The sequence below is a fragment of the Phyllobates terribilis genome, unplaced genomic scaffold (genome assembly GCF_046119375.1).
Source record: "Phyllobates terribilis strain yellow unplaced genomic scaffold, ASM4611937v1 Scaffold_4__5_contigs__length_816908805, whole genome shotgun sequence".
NCBI lineage: Eukaryota > Metazoa > Chordata > Amphibia > Anura > Dendrobatidae > Phyllobates > Phyllobates terribilis.
In genome coordinates, this window is record NW_027362764.1 from 99,538,213 (window position 1) to 99,561,627 (window position 23,415).

Genomic DNA, 23,415 nt, shown 5'->3' on the forward strand with positions numbered 1-23,415 from the left:
AGTGGTAAAGTGGAAAGACTGAATGGGACATTGAAATTAAAAATTCAGAAAGCCATGGCTGAGACAGGAAAACCATGGCCGGACTGTTTACCGCTTGCTCTGTTTTCAGTAAGATACACGCCTAATAATAAGACTGGACTCTCCCCATATGAGATATTGTTTGGCAACGTACCCAGCCTAGGGTGTTTCTATCCGCAAGCATTAGAAATGAACAACCATGTGCTAAGTTCCTACGTGAGGGCTTTACACAAAAAGATTAAGCAAGTACATGATAATGTCTTCAGTTCTCTTCCAGATCCAGATCAAGACTCTAGCAGCCATACGCTGCAACCTGGAGACTGGGTGGTTATAAAAAGACACGTGAGGAAAAGCCTAGATCCACGGTTTGACGGACCCTTTCAAGTTCTGCTGACCACAAGTACAGCCGTTAAGCTAGAGGGAAAAGAGACCTGGATCCACGCATCCCATTGCAAAAAGATACTAGGAGAACCAGCGGACAAAGAATGATGACATTGTTTATACTTACCTACATCCTTACAACCACAGGTGCATGGACTAGGTTGAGCGCCACATATGGAGACGACAATAGATTCATTAAACACCATCTTGCTCTAATCGATGGACTAAAGGAGCAAAACCAGACCATTGCTAATTGTTGGATATGTACACATGCCCCTATGACATCCACTAGCATACCCTTTCTCGCTGTCCCAGTCTCATGGGAAGAGATAAACTTTTGGGTGAACTGTTCAGATACTTGGGCCAATAATGCCACACAGAGACTGTGGAATACCACTGTTGGGATTCCCGTAGTAAGATGGACAAAATTTCCGTGGTGGCAGGGGAACCTGACGGGTCAAGTAATTCCCAGGTTGTATATAGCATTTAAAGGAGGGGAGTGGGTACCTCGTAACAAAATGATGAGGCCAACCTTAAGAACCAGGATTCCTGGTGGGCAAACACCTTTTCCTTTCTAAATCCAACAAATTGGTTTAAAGGTATCGGTGGGTGGTTGGCTGGCATAGTGCAAGCGATTTTTCAGGTTTTACTAATGTGTCTTGCGGTTTATTTGGTTTTTAAGCTTTTTCTAATGTGTATTCAGCGTTGTACTAAAAGAAACCATAGAGATTCATATTGATAAATGAAGGAACAAAAGGATGGAATGTTATAGCAGAAGATGAGTCCCCTCAAGTCAAAAGCCCCATCTATGCTATATAAGTCTGAAAGTTACTTTAGGTCAAAAGTTAAAACACCAGCTATGAATGTTCCTTCTTGAATCAAGAATGCATCCTTGCCAGTCATCAGAATGTATCTGATTTAATGTGTCTAACTCAATGTGTCCGATTGAATGTTTCAACACAAGCATGAGAATAGAAGATAGTCTTTGTGTGCTAAAATTATATAATCAAACCATATATGGTAAATCCGTTTCCTGCCTTCAGAGTGAATATAAAACCCATGCTTTGTAATAAAGTTTAGAGCTTGTTTGACACACATCCTGTCCTGTGTCTCACTCTCTCTCCGATATCGTAATCCAAAGGATAGAAGACTCAGAATGCAGTGACGACAAGCGCGTGAAAAAAATTGGACCATACTAAAGTGTGGATGTTAAGTCATGAATGTGCTGGATTCCTGCACGTGTTATCTTCAGCTTACCGGTTTAAGGCACCATTGCCAGTCATTTTACCATGATGTATTTTCTAACCTACATACAGTATTACATAAGGATTTCTGGACAAGCTGCAAGTGATGAATAACCTACTTATTACGCGCTAAGATTGGCAGTTGGGGAATAACTGATCAATCGCTTATATAACATTTTTCTCTTGTAAGACTTCTTCAGAAATAAGAACATTTTACAAAGCTTCACCAAGTATTTGCTGTATGATCACATCATTTTATCTCATGCAAAATTCAATAGATGCGCCCAAAAATAAACTCCAATAAATACATATTTTCCCAATGGAAAAAGAAAATGGAAGTAACACTGAAGATATGTTCATTAATTAATGATTGCTAAAAATAGATCTATCTTTCCTTCTAAAAGTTCTCCCATGATTCTCTGCAAACACACTTACATTTAAATATGCTAGCAAGGCTAAATTTCCCATTAGGTTTATTCTTGGGGCCAGGGATGGAGAATTGTTCATGCGGCTCTATACTGTAAATGTTGCACTACCCTCCATACATGTAATGACTTGATATGACATATCTTCAGTAATATATATTTATATCAAAGTAGTGTATGTTTAATTGCAGGCAGGGTGTGGTTTGGTTGTGCTTATAGACTATTGGAAACGAGCAATAATCCTCACTGCATAAAATACCTTTTCCATAAAACAATTCAAAATTCAAGTTTTCCCACCAACAAAGAATGGAGAGGTCTGTAATTTTTATATTTTTAAAAAAAATCTAGAAAATCACGTTGTATGATTTTTACATAATTAGTTTGCATTTTATTGCATGAAATAAGTATTTGATTCAATAGAAAAGAAGAACTTAATATTTGGTACAGAAAACTTTGTTTGCAATTACAGAGGTCAGACGATTCCTGTAGCTCTTGACTAGTGTTGAGCCACCCCGTAGTGTTCGGGTTCGGTTCGGTTCGTCGAACACCGGGATGTTCGAGGAACTGTTCGTCGAACTGTTCGTCGAACACCTTAGAACACCGTCGAACACCGTTAAAACTAATGGCAGGCAAACAAAAACACATAGAAACACATAGAAAACACATTCAAAGGTGTCCAAAAGCTGACAAACTGCTCTGAAGACGCTCTTTTTAAAAAAGCCAGCCGGCAATTCAGCAGTGGCATACACCGGCACCCGACACTTTAGACAAGAAGGAATAGAGCATCACACATAGATTAGATAGATAGAAACATGTCAGTCACATATATAAGAAGTACAGTGATAGTGTTGGTTACTGTACTTGTCATTTAGTGTAAAGGATTTATTAAAAAAAATATTAGTGTTTTCATGCACCGTCTCTTTAAAAAAGCCGGCCGGCAATTCAACAGCGGTACCCGACAATTTATAACAGAAAGAATAGAGCATCACACATAGATTAGATAGATAGAAACATGTCAGTCACATATATAAGAAGTACAGTGACAGTGTTTGTTACTGTACTTGTCATTTAGTGTTAAAATAAAGGATTTATTTAAAAAAAAAATTGGCGTGGGGTTCCCCGTAATTGTAGGCTCTAGCGGAGGTTAAGCAGATGGCTGGGGCAGATGTTTGAAGCCTGGGAAGGGGTTAATACCCATGGAGCTCCCCAGGCTACTAATATCAGCCCCCAGCTGAATACCTAGCCTTTACTAGCTATTAAAATGGGGGACCCCCCCAAAAAAATGACATGGGGTCCCCCCTATTTTAATAGCTAGCAAAGGCTAGGCAGACAGCTAGGGGCTGATATTAATAGCCCAGGAAGGGTGCCATGAATATTGGCCCCCTCCCAGGCTAGAAACACCAGCCGTCAGCCGTCCCAGAAATGGTGCATCCATAGGATGCGCCAATTCTGGCACTTAGCCTCGCTCTTCCCACTGCCCTGTAGCGGTGGCAGTGGGGTAATAGGGCTGGGGTTGATGTCAGCTTATAATGCCAGCTGACATCAAGCCCAGGTTAGTAATGGAGAGGCGTCTATAAGACGCCCCCATTACTAAACCCATAGTCAAAGTTACAAAAAAACACAAACACCCAGAATAAAGTCCATTAATTGAAATAAAGACACAATTCTTTATTGTTCTAAATAAAACCATACTTACCATCACGCCCATTCCAGCTGAAGCCAACGATCTCCTGCAATAAAAGAAAAATAATAAAGCAACATCATCCTTACCTTTCGATGGTTCCCAGGACAGCTCCAGCTCTGCTACATCGAGATGACAGGCTAGACCGCAGCAGAACGCTGCCATCCAGCCTGTCATCCCGCAGACACCGAGAAGCGCAGGCATGCTTGCGCTCATCAGTGTCAGGCTGTGACGGCATCCAGATGAGCCGAGGTCATGTCCAATGAACTCAGCTCACCTCATGCACGTCACTGACAGCGTGGGAAAATTCTCCTGCACTCAGCTCTTCAGCGTGAGAATTTTCCCACGCTGTCAGTGACGTGCATGAGGTGAGCTCATGTCCAATGAACTCAGCTCACCTCATGTACGTCACTGACAGCGTGGGAGAATTCTCACACTGAAGCGCTGAGTGCAGGAGAATTTTCCCACGCTGTCAGTGACATGCATGAGGTGAGCTCATGTCCAATGAACTCAGCTCACCTCATGTACGTCACTGACAGCGTGGGAGAATTCTCACACTGAAGCGCTGAGTGCAGGAGAATTTTCCCACGCTGTCAGTGACGTGCATGAGGTGAGCCGAGTTCATTGGACATGAACTCGGTTCATCTCGATGCCGTCACAGTGAGACACTGAGGAGCGCAAGCATGCCTGCGCTTCTCAGTCTCTGCGGGATGACAGGCTGGATGGTAGCTTTCTGTTGCGGTCCAGCCTGTCATCTCGATGTAGCAGAGCTGAAGCTGTCGTGGGAACTATGGAAAGGTAAGGATGATGTTGCTTTATTATTTTTCTTTCATTGCAGGAGATCATTGGCTTCAGCTGGAATGGGCGTGATGGTAAGTATGGTTTAATTTAGAACAATAAAGAATTGTGTGTTTATTTCAATTAAAGGACTTTTTCTGGGTGTTTTGTTTTTTTTAAATACTTTACTAGAAATTCATGGCTATCATGTCTAACATTGGCGTGACCCCATGAATTTCGGGCTTAGGGCCAGCTGATAATACCAAGCTGGCCCTAACCCTTTTATTACCCAGTGAGCCACCGCACCAGGGCCCTGGATGAGTTGGGTACAGCGCCAGAAGATGGCGCTTCTATGAACGCGCCATTTTCCGGGGTGGCTGCGGAGTGCAATTTGCAGCAGGGGGGGGGACCCAGAAAGCTTGGGCCTCCCTGCGCTGCAGATTCCAGCCCCCAGCTGCCTAGTTGTACCTGGCTGAACACAAAAATAGGGCGAAGCCCCACGTATTTTTTTTTTAATTAGTTCATGAAATTCATGAAATAATTAAGAAAAAAGGCCTTCCCTATATTGTTGTGTCCGGCCAGGTACAAATAGGCAGCTGGTGGTTGGGGGCAGCCCGTTCCTGCCTGCTGTACCTGGCTAGACACAAATATAGTGCGAAGCCCCACGTCAATTTTTTTAAATTATTTCAGGAAATTCATGAAATAATTAAAAAAAAATTGATGTGGGGCTTCGCACTATATTTGTGTCCAGCCAGGTACAGCAGGCAGGAACGGGCTGCCCCCAACCACCAGCTGCCTATTTGTACCTGGCCGGACACAACAATATAGGGAAGGCCTTTTTTTTTAAATTATTTCATGAAATAATTAAAAAAAAATTGACGTGGGGCTTCGCACTATATTTGTGTCCAGCCAGGTACAGCAGGCAGGAACGGACTGCCCCCAACCACCAGCTGCCTATTTGTACCTGGCCAGACACAACAATATAGGGAAGCCCTTTTTTTCTTAATTATTTCATGAAATAATTTAAAAAAAAATACATGGGGCTTCGCCCTATTTTTGCGTCCAGCCAGGTACAACTAGGCAGCTGGGGGCTGGAATCCGCAGCGCAGGGAGGCCCAAGCTTTCTGCCCCCCCTCCCCCCCCGCTGCAAACTGCAGTCCGCAGCCACCCCGGAAAATGGCGCGTTCATAGAAGCGCCATCTTCTGGCGCTGTACCCAACTCATCCAGGGCCCTGGTGCGGTGGCTCACTGGGTAATAAAGGGGTTAGGGCCAGCTTGGCATTATCAGCTGGCCCAAAGCCCGAAATTCATGGGGTCACGCCAATATTAGACATGACCACCATGAATTTCTAGTAAAGTATTTAAAAAAAACACAATACCCAGAATAAAGTCCTTTAATTGAAATAAACACACAATTCTTTATTGTTCTAAATTAAACCATACTTACCATCACGCCCATTCCAGCTGAAGCCAACGATCTCCTGCAATAAAAGAAAAACAATAAAGCACCATCATACTTACCTTTCCATGGTTCCCACGACAGCTTCAGCTCTGCTACATCGAGATGACAGGCTGGACCGCAGCAGAAAGCTGCCATCCAGCCTGTCATCCCGCAGACACTGAGAAGCGCAGGCATGCTTGCGCTCCTCAGTGTCAGGCTGTGACGGCATCCAGATGAGCCGAGGTCATGTCCAATGAACTCAGCTCACCTCATTCACGTCACTGACAGCGTGGGAAAATTCTCCTGCACTCAGCGCTTCAGCGTGAGAATTTTCCCACGCTTTCAGTGACGTGCATGAGGTGAGCTCATGTCCAATGAACTCAGCTCACCTCATGTATGTCACTGACAGCGTGGGAGAATTCTCACGCTGAAGCGCTAAGTGCAGGAGAATTTTCCCACGCTGTCAGTGACATGCAGGAGGTGAGCCGAGTTCATTGGACATGAACTCGGCTCATCTGGATGCCGTCACAGCGAGACATTGAGGAGCGCAAACATGCCTGCACTTCTCAGTGTGTGCGGCATGGCAAGCTGGATGGCAGCGTTCTGCTGCGATCCAGCCTGTTATGTGAATGTAGCAGAGCTGAAGCCGTCGTGGGAACCATGGAAAGATAAGGATGATGTTGCTTTATTATTTAATTTTTACTGCAGAAGACATTGGCTTCAGCTGGAATGGGCGTGATGGTAAGTATGGTTTAATTTAGAACAATAAAGAATTGTGTGTTTATTTCAATTAAAGGACTTTATTCTGGCTGTTTGTGTTTTTTTTAACTTTGACTATGGGGTTAGTAATGGGGGTGTCTTATAGACGCCTCTCCATTACTAACCTGGGCTTGATGTCAGCTAGCATTATAAGCTGACATCAACCCCAGCCCTATTACCCCACTGCCACCGCTACAGGGCAGTGGGAAGAGCGAGGCTAAGTGCCAGAATTGGCGCATCCTACGGATGCGCCATTTCTGGGGCGGCGGACGGCTGGTGTTTCTAGCCTGGGAGGGGGCCAATATTCTTGGCACCCTTCCTTGGCTATTAATATCAGCCTCCAGCTGTCTGCCTAGCCTTTGCTAGCTATTAAAATAGGGGGGACCCCACGTCACTTTTTGGGGGGGTCCCCCATTTTAATAGCTAGTAAAGGCTAGGTGCTCAGCTGGTGGCTGATATTAGTAGTCTGGGAAGCTCCGTGGGTATTACCCTCTTCCCAGGCTTCAAACATCTGCCCCAGCCGTCTGCTTAACCTCCGCTAGAGACTAAAATTACGGGGAACCCCACGCCAATTTTTTTTTAAATAAATCCTTTATTTTAACACTAAATGACAAGTACAGTAACCAACACTATCACTGTACTTCTTATATATGTGACTGACATGTTTCTATCTATCTAATCTATGTGTGATGCTCTATTCCTTCTATTCTAAATTGTCGGGTACCGCTGCTGAATTGCCGGCCGGCTTTTTTAAAGAGACGGTGCATGAAAACACTAATATTTTTTTTAATAAATCCTTTACACTAAATGACAAGTACAGTAACCAACACTGTCACTGTACTTCTTATATATATGACTGACATGTTTCTATCTATCTAATCTATGTGTGATTTTCTCTTCTTTCTGTTCTAAATTGTCGGGTACCGGTGTATGCCGCTGATGAATTGCCGGCTTTTCATGTTTCACTGTGAGCACTGTTCCCATCGATTTGGGCAATCACTGTAATGCCACAACCACCATGGCTGTGGCATTACAGTGAGTGGCAGACAATCCCTGCATGATTGGTGCTCTAAATAGCGCCAGACATGCAGGACACGCTTTTGGTGCACGAACAGTTATCGAACACAACCTCGAACAGCCGAATTTTTTGCAAATCGTTCGGGTTCGTCGAACAACTCGAACACCGCCCAAAACAGCTCGAATTTGAGATTGGCGAACAGTTCTAGTCGAACACCGCTCATCTCTATTCTTGACCAAGTTTGCACACATAGCATCAGGGATTCTGGCCCACTCCTCCATACAGATCTTCTAAAGATCTTTCAGGTTTCGGGGCTGCCACTGGGCAACATTGAGTATCAGCTCCCTTCAAAGATTTTCTATTGGGTTCAGATCTGGAGACTGGCTAGGCCACTCCAGGACCTTGAAATGCTTCTTACAGAGCCACTCCTTAGTTGTCCTGGCTGTGTGTTTCGGGTCATTGGCATGCTGGAAGACCCATCCACAACTCATCTTCAATGCTTTTACTGAGGGAAGGAGGTTGTTAACCAAAATCTCGCAATACATGACCCCATCCATTCTCCCTGCAATATGGCGAAGTCATCCTGTCCCCTTTGTAGAAAATCACCCCCAAAATATGATGTTTCCCCCACCATGCTCCACGATTGGGACGGTGTTCTTGGGGTTATACTCATCCTTCTTCTTCTTCCAAACACTGCGAGTGGAGTTGATACCAAAAAGTTATTTTTTTGTCTCATCTGACCACATGACCTTTTCCCATCCCTCCTTTGGATCATCCAGATGGTAATTGGTGAACTTTAAGCGGGATATATGCTGACATGAGCAGGGGGGACATTGCATGCCCTGCAGGATTTTAATCCATTACGGCATAGTGTGTTACTAACTGTAATATCCGAGACTGTGGTCCCAGCTCTCTTCAGGTCACTGACCAGGTTCTCCCATGTAGTTCTGGGCTGATTCCTGACCTTTCTCAGAATCATCCTAGCCCCATGAGGCAAGAACTTGCATGGAGCCCCAGACCGAGGAAGACTGACCGTCATCTTGTATTTCTTCCATTTTCTAATAATTGTAGCAACAGTTGTTGCCTTCTCACCAAGCTGCTTGCCTATTCTTCTGTAGCCTTGTGCACATATACAATTTTGTCCTTGGTGTCCTTAGACAGCTCTTTGGTCTTGACCTTGGTGGAAAGATTAGAGTGAGATTGATTGTGTTTGGATAGGTGTCTTTTATATAGGTAATGAGTTCAAACATGTGCAATTAATACACGTAATGAGTGCAGAGTAGGAAAGCTTCTTAAAGAAAAACTAACAGATCTGTGAGAGCCATGCAATAAAATGTAATTTAATTATTTAAAAATAATGTGTGTGCACATATATTTATTTATTGTTTAATAATTTTGCAATTTTTACAATGCCCTCTAAAGCTTTTATAGACTCATATTTCCTGACCTTTCAGGTAGTCTTTACAGTAGTTTCCTGATCGTCAGAGGCAGGATTACAATGACTGATAACACAAGATCCACCCAATCACAATAGACAATATCTCTCTTCACAACAACCATTGCACACGCTCATTAGATGATACAATTCCAAAGATAGGGTTGGGGTTTGTTCATTGTGGCTATGTACATGCGTTGTTACCTGAAACAACAGGAAGTTAGAGTCTACTTTTTATTCTTAATACAGATTGAAACATGTAAAAAAGAAAAAAGAAAAAAATATTACTAGCTCTCACTGACCTGTATAAATGCACTCAGCATTCACACGTTGCCTTCTAATGTTCCCACATTTACAGCAGGGATCACATTATCTCATACATTTTTATACATTTTACCCCAAAATACCTTAGAATATTGTGAAAGTTCTGAGGTCCATATAAATTATCACCAGCCATAAATAAGTAAATCATTTACTTTGTGGGTGGAATAATGCAGCATTTACACACTGATAAGAGGTGCAATGTATCCTGCTATGTGACACCACCCACATAAAATACGATTGCAACGTCACACAGTGCAACATGCCTGCGGGGTTTATAATGTGCCATAAAGGCTGGAATGTGTTATAAAATGTTATGATAAACATGGAATTCATTATCACAGGAAAGCAGATAAGTGCCTGATCTCCTCTCCATAGAGTTTCCTTACAATTAACTATTTTTGAACCAGGGACATTCTAAAACTGTTCTTCACACTCTATTACGTGACCCGTCATTCCCATATATTTTTATTTACACATGTGGTTCACACATTAGAGATATTGCACCAGTGTGGTATTTATAGTAGTTGCACAGGTAGCAGAGAAAGCATGATTGTACTTCAATGGTGCAAAATGTATTAACTTCTAAGTTCTAAATAATTTAATCGCTTTCTCTGTGCCTAGTTATTTAAATGTATGCATTATGTTTGTAGTGCATCAATCATATATAGGTCAATGATTTAAGGCACGGAGCGGACATATCATTGGTGCAACCTGTGCAGCTGTACAGGGGCCCATTTCCACCTCCAAACCAGGTGTAATTGTGCATTATTCTGAGCTTTTGGACTGCAAAGAGCCCATATATTGTTCTTGCTTAAGGGCCTCTTCTGTCTGTGTCCATCCCTAATATAAGCAAAGATATAAAGACCTAAAAGAAGTCAGCCAGTAATTAACTTATTATGCGACTTCGATTTAGCATGCATCATATTTGCCAACATTTTTTGGGGGGGAATAGGAAGTCTACCAACCTCGTCCAGCAAAGCCAATCCCACCATGAAACACCTACTTTTGGATATGGCTTACATAAACCTTATTCTTTTCAAGACCTGGACACCCTGAATTTGCTGGGATTGTGTCAAGAGGAGAGCTAATCAGTTCTAAGTGAATCAAATTCTCTTTACACTAAAAAATCAGATTTGCCAGTTGATTTACTCGATTTTTTTTGCCATTTGATTTGCTCGAATCCAATAAAATAGTAAAAAAATATACTCCCCTCATCCCATCAAAGAGCTCTATGTAGCTGGAAAACTGGACTGAAGGGAGTTACCTGCATGGAGGACTAGGTTGGCAGCTGTGCAAAGAAACAGATGACGGCCAGAGAGGGGATAAGTATAATTTCTTTTTATACCCTACATTTATTATGCTCTTAAGTCTGGAGAGAACTCGGAACATTATAAAGCACTTTCAATTCGCATCAAGAGGTGAATTCAAGCAAATATGCCAAATTTGAATTCATCTTTAATTATTTCTGAAAACTGAGGGCACTCCTGATAAATTCGGTACAGTTATAAGGCATTAATATCTTACTCACAATACATAGAACCTCCTGCAATTTTACTAAAGTAAACTTTGATCATCCTAGAACTTTCTAGTCAACTATGTTAGATTCATTATAACTGGTGATGTTTTTGAGAAAGTTTTCTGTTCTCTTCCTCTCACACCATTTTAAATCCCTCGAAGAGCCAAGGGTATATACAGGCAGATCAATGCCTCAATAGTAGACCTGAATATGAGCCTCTTGCTCCATGATATCTTATTGCAAAGCTGCAGACCACACACTTATGTCTGTTTTAGGCCCAATTCAGAAATTCATTCTTTTAACATACAAGAAAAAAGCAGACAGTTTTTCATCAGTGTGCCATTTTCTTCCATATTTTCATTTTTACAATCAGCGTGGCTTCAGTTTTTTTAAAAAAAATCACAAGCTGCTACTCATTAAACAGTAAAAAAATGGACACACTCGAATGACCCACAGACTGCCACACCCATTTGCACACACCATTTCCTCAAGAAAAAAATAATGCTGATAGGCTGCATAGCTCATGAGAAATAACAAAGTCACAAAACTGCAAGATGAGGTAAGTACGTTTTTGTTTTACTAGACATATCAGGGTCATTGAAAATGGTTGTTCAGTAAAGTGCAACACTTTTAACTTACAGTACAGCAGACCACCCAAGCAGTGCTGCTTTGGGTATTCTTATTTCAGTACTTTAGGGCAATCATTTCCCTTGGAGCAAAAAAGGAGGGCTTAGGTCAAATACTGAAAATAGCACTCTTAGAAAGTCAACACTAAGGCCAAAAAGGCATTTGATGGGTGGGGAGGTGCCAACAAAGAGACACAGCATGGTGGCTCAGTTGGGCAGCACGACGACTCAGTGGTTAGCACTGTGGGAGGTGCCATCAAAAAGGCATAGCATGGTGGCTCAGTTGTAGTTTTGTAGAGTTGGGGTCCATGGTTCAAATTCCATCAAGTACAACATCTACAAGATGTTTCTATGTTCTCCCCGTGTTTGCGTGGGTTTCCTCCCACACTCCAAATATATGCTGATAGGGAATTTAGGTTGTGAGCCACAATGAGGGCAGGGTTGATGTCTGTAATGTGCTGTGAAATTAGTGGCTCTATAGAGCAAGTAAAATAAGTAAATTCATGACAAGGCACCACCATAGGCAAATGAGGTATTAAGAGTGGTGGTTGAGGAGGCTGCAAAATGGGTCAGTGAGGGTAAGTGGTTGGTCAGGACTCCTGTCCCACTGTATGTCTGCCCTCATTGACCTTTTTCTTCTTTTCTTACCCACCACATGATGGCTGTCACTGAACCTTTTTGGTGCCTCCTCATGTATGATGGACTCCACAGCCCCCCCACATAGTATGATGGTCTCCACAGCCCCCTACACAGCATGATGTTCCCCACACACAGTATGATGGTCTCCACATCCCCTCACACAGTATGATGATCTCCCACACAGGATTATTGTCCCCTCATAGCCCCCAATACAGTATTATGGTTACCACAGATCACAAAAAAGAAAACCTTGTACTCACTATATCCAGCTGCCATCTCCTCTTCTATTCTGTCTTGCAGTGGACACGGGTGGAGCAATGTAGTGACGTCATCACACTGACTGACATTTCCTGCTTGGCGCCAGCAGGAAGTAGACTGCCTCCTGCTGGAGTAAGTTACGGAGAATGGAACCAGTGGTTGTGTGCTCCGCCACAGCTGTTAACAGTATCGGCGTCCTGAGGACACCGATAATGTTAACATTGTTGCAATCAATGCTGTGGAAATCAGAACAGTGGTATCCTAGCAAGGCTGAGATAAGGCTATAATGCCATCAATGATAACGTCTATGAGTCACCTGGCATATGTGCACCACAAATCAGTGGTATATAACAGAGCCCCTTAGTATCGCTAGGCAGCCGGAAATGATCACACTTGAAGCAACACAATATGCGTATGAAAATGTCATAAAGGCTAAGGACGATGCATAATGGTACTGACAACATTACCTTGAGACATGTTGAATATGCGGTGACGAAGCCACGCAGGCGAAACGTGCATTGAGGCGCGCTATCAGTCCACTGTTGGCTGTGCCTGCACACCGCATATTCAACATGGCTCTGTTATATACCACTGATTTGTGGTGCACATATGCCAGGTGACTCATTGACGTTATCATTGATGGCATTATAGCCTTATCTCAGCCTTGCTAGGATACCACTGTTCTAATTTCCACAGCATTGATCATTTAATCAACTACAGTTATATGATATTTGTACTATCTGACCTTAGTTAGTTTCAATGCAATTCTTCTTTTTCATTTATATGTATGTCATATACTTATGCGGTTGTTGTCTGGGCCGGCCTATAGGGGATTAGTCTCCTTCTTTTGCTTCACTTCATCTGCCTTATCTAGTCGTGCTTCTCACCGTAACCACTTTTTACTACAAGTAATTTTATACTATTTGTCTGATACTTGTTCTATTGAAGGTTTAATAAAACGTACAATTATTTAATGGCTTTTTTCTCTGGCTGCCTCTTTTCGGGATTTGGTGTCCATTATTTGGCTTGCAATTTTCCCATACAATCCCCCTTTTCTTGGTTCTATGTTCTCATTAAGAGAAAAATTTAATAGGTGTTGTACTTATTGTTGCAATCAATGTGCACCGGACCACTTGACATTTGGGAACTGGATCAGGGTACCGCTTCTTGCTGTAATTCTAATAACTGGTTTCATCGAATCGATAAGGATCATTTGAATACTACTCTTGATTTACTGTCTTTTTGAATGGGCAAGTTTGATCCATGATTCAAATCACAAATGGACAGGTCTCCATTTCTCTTTGTGGAGACTGAGTCAATAAGAAAACTCAGTCACGTGTACTGTGTATATACAGTATTTGCCAATCAGCAGTTATTTAATAGCATGTTTAGACAGGCTGACTGCTTAAGAATAATTTCGATTTACGAATAAGCATTTTGGTCATTCATCGGGTTATCAGCAGTCTGTGTACACTGCACTATTATCGGAACATAAGCGTTCCTAGGAACATTTGTTCATTATAATCGGTCAGTGTAATTGGACCCTAGGAATTTACATTATTTATGTCAAAATTGCAATTAAAAAAGACACCCAAAAATTTTATACATATTAAAGCATAGACCCTGATACATGAAGACTGGCAATGTTCACACCAGTCTCGATGAGGGTGCATACTGGAGCCAAACACTTCTCATTCATTGAGAGGCACATGCCCCTCTTAAGAATCAGGAGTGTCTGAAGGATGGCATGTGCCTTGTCACAAATATTACTCCAGTATCTTTGGATGCACAGTGGTCTCAGTTTTCATGAAATCTCACCCACTTTGCTTGGACAGTTAAACACAGCAGAATTTCTGTGCAGAAAAAATGCAGCATTTATGCTACATGTGAACACGGCCTAAATGTCCAAGCAAAGTGGATGTGATTTCATGAAAACTCCTGCACTCAGTGTTACATTTTTATTACATTTTTGTATGGGTTTAATGGAGAAAAAAAAATCAATCACTCCATTTTTTCATGCCATTTACCAATCACCATAAATATTCTGAGAACAGTGTTGTGCTGGTTGTTACGATAACAGGGACACCAAATATGTCCACATTATTTGCTGATTTGTGATGTTTATTATTTTTTAAAAAGAGTATTAAAATGACATTGTTGTAATTGTTTTTCATTATTTTTTAGCATTTTACAGAATGAAAAAACGCTGACTTTTATTTTCCCTGTACAATACAGGGACATAGAAATACACTGCTATAAACAGATGTATCTCTATGTATCAGTATAATCTACCTGTAGGTTCAGAGCCTGCACTGGAGCTTCGAGTACAGAAAATCCTCCATTACTTGCCACTATTAGCTCTGGCTCATAGCTTTAGCTGCTGCCTGCAATGATAAAGGTTGTGGGTTCGATTCTTAGGGAGACCAGATCTCAAGAAAATAAGAGAATTGTTTATTTAATTGTGTGTGCAGAAATGCCGGCCCCACCCCTGAAGAGGAAGAGCTATGGAGCGATGAAGATACAGATTGACGACTTCGTACAGAGAGAGCAAGTCGAGACAAAGCCCTGACGTAGCGGGGCGGCCCCCTCAAACCGGGACAGTCCAGCTGAGTAGTGTTTATATGTTTGTCAATTTATAATTTTGTCATTGCCACATAATTTGTACATTGTGATAACCTCACATGTAAAGCACCATGGAATAAATGGCGTTATAATAATAAATAATAATAATAACAACCTGCAGTCCCATGTAAAGTCATAGATTTCATTCTGAAGCATCAAAGTCCACTTGAATTACAGTAGAAAATCCAGTTCCCTATGTCTGACTCATGTGTGCTGTCGTGCTGTGAAGTTGCATATATTTCAGAGGGTTGCTTATGACATAAACACAACCGACATGTCCAAAACTGTCTGTTCTGTACACGATGACATGGAACTTTTATTTCCTTTTTATTCCAAAAAAGATAAGCCTCAATAGGCTATTTAGGTAGGAATAAGATGTTTTGTACACAAAACCCGGTTTACAAAAGAAATAGATCTTATCTAAGATCAACAGCATAACCAAACAAGCCTCTACTGAGCGAGCTTAATCTCCAACCTGATATTTGCTGAGAAGTGGTGAGCGTCTGCACAAAACCCGAGTCAATATTTACCAGTAAATGGAACTTTGCTTGAGCAACTCTATAAAAAAAAGTGTAATTGCTGTTAAAGGCCAATGGGGACATTTTTTCCAGGCTTCCCCCCCTGTCCTGCAGTTGTAAACAGGCTGACACTAGATCACTATTATAGCCTTATATGGTATCGCCAAGTACAAAAGTAGGGTCATGTGACTGCGGACACAATTGTGAATGGCGGTATCAGGAAATATCCTGGCTGTTTGCAACACAGAAATATTTCCCAGATGAGGTCATCGCTCCTGAATAATGAGCCTGTTCAGCTGTCACAAATCTTAACCCTTTCAGGAGGAGGTTTTTTTTTTCTCCTTTTGTTGACACTCTGCTCTTTTGTTATCGTCTTATTTCCTGACCCTTTTTGAACTTTCGCAGTCACTGTCAAGTGCACAATGTGGGCAAATACTTTTAACCAGTGCGAGACGCCTTTTTTTTTCATGAATGATGAAAGCTAGGCTTGTTTCTCCTGTAGTCAGCACATTTTAAGTTGGAATTAATAGGGGGTATTCTGCTTGGCCAGCACATTTAGTTCATACATTCATCTGGTGATAATAGAGAAGATTTTCCAAGGGATCGTTGCATTGATAAATTGTCTCCTGTTTATCAAAATGTCTGATTGGAGTCTGGTTTAAATCTTTTAGTCTTTAAGCAATTGGTAGTGCAATTACTAATTGTTTCTAATTTTAAGGAACATTCCTAATTTTTAAGCTGGGGTTGTATAGTAGACTTTCAATTATACTATCAGCTCATGGGGAATCTAGTTCTCATGGAAGCCCACCACAGTTTAGATACCTTTGTTCAGCTGATTGTTTAGCCGGCAGCTATGTCACCAACTCCTCCATACACAGGAGCGCTCGCTCTGCCAAGTGCTCCTGTGTTCTCTATGAGGCAGTCACTGCAAGATATCTCTAGAGGAGGCTTATTTCTGAGAGCACAAAAGGATCAGCAGTCCAAAATCAGACATGCTGGATCCTTATTTGTCCTGACATTTATTGGGGAGAGTTGGAGGCGCCCATAAATATTAGGTTGTTAGGGGAACCTGTTGATATTGGCGAGTTCCAGTGAAGTTAATCTAATGTGAATGTAAGCCTTTACTTACAGGCACAGGCAATGCACCATGCACAGAAAAGATGCAAATTAGCTCTCCACTCATGTCATCCAAACTAGGAACTTCTCCAAAAGGAAGAGACATAAAGTACCCTGCTTTGTATTGACGAGGGGTAAGGACTAATGATGAGCGAATGTGCTAGCCACTGCTCAGTACTCGACCGATCATCACGGTGCTCGACAAGCTCAGCGAGTATTTCCCCGCCCTGCATGTTTGGTACTCTTTAGAGAGCCAATAAACATGCACGGATTGCTTGCCACGCACTGTAATACCTTAGCCATGTTGGCTGTGGGCATTACAGTGATTGGCTGGCCACACAGCGTCATCAGGTCTATATAAGACCGGGCGCCGCTATGCTCGTCACAGTCTACCCCGGAATCAGGTAGAGTAGAGAGAGCTGCTGCTGTGTCATGGAGAGATTTGCTTGTTTATAGTTAGAATAAGTATTCCACAACATATATATATATATATATATATATATAAATCCATCTGAACTAACAGTCCTTCTGAGGACTAATCCAGGTGCATATTTTCAGCGGTGAAGGTGATAGTAGGAGTTAGACAGCCAGGCAGTGTATGTGGCAGACTGCAGTACATATGACGCGCCCCCTGGGCCTGTGCTGTGCAGGGGGATACCCGGAGCCGGATAGCTGGGGGTTGTAGTCCTCCGTGGCGGTGACCCGGTCCGTGCCCAGGGCGGTCAAACCAGTGGCAGTCTATTTGTATTGTAATAAGTGTCCGACTACGCCACCCATGGATTGCGGTCAGTGGGGACCGCCGCTGCGCTTCAGACCGCTGAGGCTGATGTTGTTTGCGCAGCCGAGTATGGGATGACTCCCCACGGGAGAAGTATTGCCTCAGGGCAGCTAATGTGGAAGATGATGGGAGTGATGGTCTGAGGGTCCCAGTGCTAATGGTGCAGGAGCGGCAAGGAATCACAGAGACGGAAAGTGCAGTTCAGGGTCTTTACTGATGGTACAAGGTAGACCCTCCCGGGAGTACTGGCTAGTATAAGGGGCCTGGTCAGTCTGCGAGCAAGCAGGAGTTTCCCTGGCCAGGTGGAGTTGTAGGCCTCCCCGTTTATCTGCACTCTTCCTGGCTACCTTGCTGTCAGCGGTTACAAGTAGCCCACGTCCCTGAGTATACCGTGTGGTGCTCACCCGTATGGCTGGTGACTTGGGGCCTTCTGTTAGCCTCCGCTCCTGGATGGCGGCGCTGGTCCCTTCTTTGTGACTGAGCCTCCGGGCTTCTATGGCCAGAGGACCTGGAATCCCCTGCCGGCTGGTTTCTGCTGCTGGGTATATATCAGTCCCCACAGCCTCGGACTCCTGTGTCCGGTTTTAGTGTCTTCGTCCAGGGCGAGCTCTGCTCAGCTCCAGCCCCTGGACTTCAGCTACTGCTCCTCCAGAGCTCCTGATCTCACTTTCCCTCTCCAGACTCTGACTGCTCTGCTTGTTCTGCAGGCTCTGTCTCTGTCTGCAGCTTCACTCTGACTCCTCTAATCCCGCCCCAGACCCAGTTTAAAAGGGCAGATTCCTCCCCTCCCAGGTCTGGGCGGACCGTGTTGCATGTTTAGGGATCCTGACCAGAGAAACCTCCCACTTGCTCTCAGACATAATATCTCTATTACTGTGGCAACCAGACCCCTGGGGTGTCACATTCCTGCCTAGTAAATTTTAGTACTCCGGGACTAAGCACATTTTTAAAGAAACATAAATACAAGGTATAACAATAACAAGACAACATATTTACAAGAAGCTTTAGTCTGTAGAGGTCACGGCGTTTCCGCAACCGGGTGTCCATATCACCCAACAAGGCGAAGTCTTGGCACAGAATAGGGGATCTGTCCAAAGCAAACCCCTTGCGTTGTCCTTGGGCGTGGCTGCAAGGGTAGACTAACTACTTTGGGCCGCAAGGAGGCCACGCCAGACAGGTTTTCTCTTCCGCGGCCGTCTTCACAAGAGGCACCAAGGTGCAACTATCTACAAAACTGTTCCGGTTATCCAGTGTCCATAACCTGTTAGTCCAAATAAATCTGCAGGGTAACTGAGAAACATAATTAGTAACAGGCAACAAACATAAACCATAAACATTTTTCAATAAACAGTCAACTTTACAGTGCATTGGTTTAGATTCTCCAGCGAGCGGGCATCTGACCTCTAGTGACTCTAGTGGACCTACGGAGCTCACTAACTGGTTCTGCACTACAGGGTGTAGGAGGTGTTATGGGCAAGCTGGGCAGCTTTCTGTGCACTCTTTGGCTCACTAGGGGCACAGCAGGCTCACTACTAGCAGAGGGTTGATCCTCCTGTACTGCTGGTGTGGACTCTTCTGCCCCTTGGGCCGGCTGCTCTTCCAGCTCTACCGGTTCCTCTGTAGGCACTTGCGGGGCTGGCTGGAGAAAGGTGAGGACGGGTACCACGACAGCGCCGTTTACTTGTGTCCAAGACCGCGGGAAGTCTCCGAGTACGGTACTGATCATTTCTTCCCTTTCCTCTGCGGGTTGAGGGTTTTCTTGATCTTCTTCAGGGTTTTGCAGCTGCTCGGGACACTTCTTCAGGTGGTCTCTGGAGACAATGGCTGTGGTTTCTCCTCCATCCTTACTGATTACGCAGATTTTTGGGTTCTCATGGCTTGATGGCAGTACGGTGTACGGGTCCTTCTCCCACTGGTCGTCCAACTTGTGGAGCCGCCTCTTCCTCTTCAAGACCTGCTCTCCAGGTACCAGGGGAACAGCGGGAGCATACTGGTTATAAGCCTTCTCTTGCCTTTCTCTAGCTTGAGACAGACTTCGCTCGACGCTTTCCTGTACTTTCTGATACTGCTGCTGCCGTTCTGTATCCCAGTCTGCCTCTGGCGAGGTGTCCTCAGGCGTCAGGACTCCCATATCCCGGTCAATAGGCAGCTTACCAGGTCTTGCTCTCATTAGGTAAGCCGGGGTACAGTTGGTGGAACCTACAGGGATGTGGTTATACAGGTCCACCAGATCGGGCAGTTTCTCAGGCCACAGACTGCATTCTTCCAGGGGCAGTGTTTTTAGCAGATCTATCACCACCTGGTTCATCTTCTCGCAGAGTCCATTGGTTTGAGGGTGATAGGGCGTTGTTCTTATCTTCTTGCAGCCATACAGGTTGCAGAACTCCTGGAAGACCTCCGCTTCGAAGGCCGGTCCTTGGTCTGTCAGCACTTGGTCCGGGTACCCGTGTGGACGGCAGAAGTGCTGCTGGAAGGCTCTAGCCGCTGTTTGAGCCGTTAAGTCCTTAACCGGGACCACCACCAGGAACCGGAAGTAATGATCCACGATTGTGAGGGCGTAGACATACCCAGATCTGCTTGGAGCCAGTTTCACATGGTCCAGGGCTACCAGTTCCAGTGGCTGTCTGGTGATGATGGGCTGCAGGGGAGTCTTCTGGCTGGCTCAGTCTTTTCTTCTCAGGTGGCACGGGCCACAGTCTCTGCACCACCTCTCGATGGCTCCTCTCATGCCTACCCAGTAGAACCGTTCACGCAACAAGAACTCCAGCTTCTTCCATCCGAAATGCCCTGCTCCGTTGTGGTATGCCTCCAGAACCATAGCCGCGTCTCGTCTTGGGACCACTACCTGCCAGGTCAACTCATGTGTTCGAGAGTTAACCATTCTCCGGCACAGCTTCTCCCTGTAGAGGAACAGCTTACTTTTCTCCTTCCACAGTTGCTTGGTCTCCTCCGGAGCGTCTGGGTCAAGACAGGCATCGGCCTGGGTCAGCATTTCCTTCACCAAATGGACTGCGGGATCACTGTCTTGCGTCTCCGCCCAGTTGTAGTGGGGCAAGGGATTGAACGTCACGGAGCGCCTGTCCTTCACACGGTGGGAATACAGGGTAATCCCATGACGGTGGAACTCAGGGAGCTCAACTTCTACCAGATCTTCTGGATCTTCCCCTACGTCCGGTAAGTTCGGCATTCTAGACAGGGCATCCGCGTTGGCATTTGATCGTCCTGCCCGGTATTTGATGGTGAATTCAAAGTTGGACAGGCGGGCCATCCATCTCTGTTCCAGGGCACCGAGCCTTGCAGTGTCCAGGTGTGTCAACGGGTTGTTATCCGTGTACACGGTCAATTTGGAGGAGGCAAGGTAATGCTTGAAACGTTCGGTCACTGCCCACACTACTGCCAGGAACTCCAGCTTGAATGAGCTATAATTCTCAGGGTTCCTCTCCGTGGGCCGTAGCTTTCGGCTGGCGTAAGCGATTACCCGTTCTTTCCCTTGCTGGATCTGGGACAGTACGGCTCCTAGCCCGATGTTGCTTGCGTCCGTGTGGAGGATAAAGGGCTGGCTGTAGTCTGGATATGCCAGGATTTCATCCCCCGTGAGGGCCATCTTCAGCTGGCAGAAGGACTCCTCTTCCAGCTTTTCCCACCTGAAGGGCGGCTTCTGGTTTTTGGCTTTCCGAGATTGACCTATCAGGAGGTCCTGCATAGGGGCTGCCATTTTGGTGAAACCGGGAATGAATCTTCGGTAGTAGCCTACCAACCCGAGAAACTGCCGCACTTCCTTTATGCTGGAGGGTCTTGGCCAGTCCTTAATCACAGTGATCTTATCAGGGTCGGGAGCCACTCCGTCAGCACTCACCACGTGTCCCAGGTACTGCACCTTTGGTTTCAGGAGGTGACACTTGGAGGGTTTCACCTTTAGGCCGTAATTCGCCAGAGCTTCGAACACTTCTGCCAGGTGTTTCAGGTGGTCCTCGTAGGTATTGGAATAGACGATGACATCGTCCAGGTATAGCAGGACCGTCTCGAAGTTCCGGTGTCCCAGACAGCATTCCATCAACCGTTGGAAGGTTCCTGGTGCGTTGCAGAGCCCGAACGGCATACAGTTAAATTCGCTGAGACCCATCGGGGTGGTGAATGCGGTCTTCTCCCGGTCCGCCTCTGCTACAGGAACCTGCCAGTACCCGCTAGTGAGATCCAAAGTAGAGAAGAAGTTAGCAGATTTTAATGCAGCTAAGGACTCTTCTATCCTTGGTAACGGGTACGCATCTTTGTGTGTGATACGGTTGACCTTCCTGTAGTCTACACACATTCTCATGGTGTTGTCTTTCTTTTTCACTAAGACTAGTGGAGCTGCCCAGGGGCTACAGCTGTCCCTGATTACCCCAGCCTCCTTCATGTCTCTAAGCATCCCCTTGGCGTGTTGGTAGTGTGCCGGGGGTACGGGTCGGTATCTCTCCTTTATGGGAGGATGGTCTCCCGTGGGGATGTGGTGTTCTACCCCCCTTACTCGCCCGAAGTCTAGCGGGTGTTTACTAAACACTCTCTCGTACTCTCGAACCACCCGATAGACTCCCTGTTTCTGGTGTGAGGGAGTGGAGTCAGTACCCAAATGCAGTTGCTGACACCAGTCCTCCATTGGTTTCTTAGAGCCGTTACCTTCCTCTGGTTGAGATGGAGGCAAGGGTTCCACGGCCTGTACAGAGTTCTGGTTGATGGTGAACAATTTGGCTAGCGTGGCATACCGGGGCAGGTATACTTCTCTCTCCCCGATATTTATGATGCGAACGGGCACCCTCCCATGGCGTACATCGACCACCCCCCGTGCTGTCAAAATGGTGGGCCTACTGTCTGAGTAGACGGGTTCTACCATTGCTTGGTAGTCTCTACCTCTTAGACCAATAGCTGCCCGGCACCAAATCATCATCTCACTTTTTGGGGGCATGGCAATAGGGAATGGGTCACACATTCTCACGCTACCTATCTCACCACCAGATAGTTCCACCTGTTGCCGCTTCATCAGTGCCCGGATCTCTTTTTGGAGCACACGCTGCTGGCCGGAACTGGCGTTCTTGGCAACCTGCTGTAAAATGAGAATCACCTCTGCAAGACAATTTTCAATCACATTAGTTCCCAAGGTTATTCTAGGGTGACTCTCATGACGGTCTATGTCCACTATAATCAGTCCCTGTGCCGCCAGTTCGACTTTACCGATCTTAATGGTCACCTCTTTGAATCCCACCTGCGGCACGGGCTGACCATTGCTGGCGATGTTACTCAGGTCGTCATCTGGGTAGCGGGTTATGTCCGAGTCATTCCAGTACTGTTTAAAGAGCACGTACGGGATGGTGGTCACCTGTGACCCAGTGTCTAGTAGGGCACTCGTAGGAATGCCATCCAGTACCACAGGCAAGATTGGACGTCCCCCTACGTATTTATCATGCCAGTTTGATGGGCCTGATGGTCTTATGCCTGGGGGTTGGCCCTCTACCCCAGGTTGTGCCCGTTTAAATGACAGTACCTTGCCACATGTCCGGGTTGATTGCAGCGGCGGCAGATGGGTCGTCCGTCCTCTTTGTATCTGTCGCTGGGTCTTCCTCTGGCCGGTGGGGTCCTCCTCAGTCGGTGCCACGGGACGTCCTCCGGTCCGGATGCCAGCTGGATCTTTCCTGGAGAAGAGACCTGTAAAGACTGCACAGTTCTGGTTAGCGCGGCAACGCTCTTAGTCAGCTCTTGGACCTGATGGTGCAGGTCTGTAGCCGGGTCACTGTTTAAAGCCTGCGCATCAGCTCCCACAGGCCCTGCAGACAAGGGCGCCATCTCCTGGTGGTAAGTGATAGCA

The 23,415-nt window shown here is 45.1% G+C and overlaps 1 long non-coding RNA gene across 1 annotated transcript; it reads right to left on the bottom strand.

Annotated features, from left to right (window-relative positions):
* Positions 1 to 7,771: 7,771 nt before the first annotated feature.
* Positions 7,772 to 9,596, bottom strand: LOC141264210 (uncharacterized). The gene is made up of 3 exons (XR_012319831.1): positions 9,482 to 9,596; positions 9,192 to 9,383; positions 7,772 to 8,920 (listed from the first exon to the last, which is right to left on the bottom strand). It is a non-coding gene; the product is annotated as an uncharacterized lncRNA (long non-coding RNA).
* Positions 9,597 to 23,415: the final 13,819 nt, after the last annotated feature.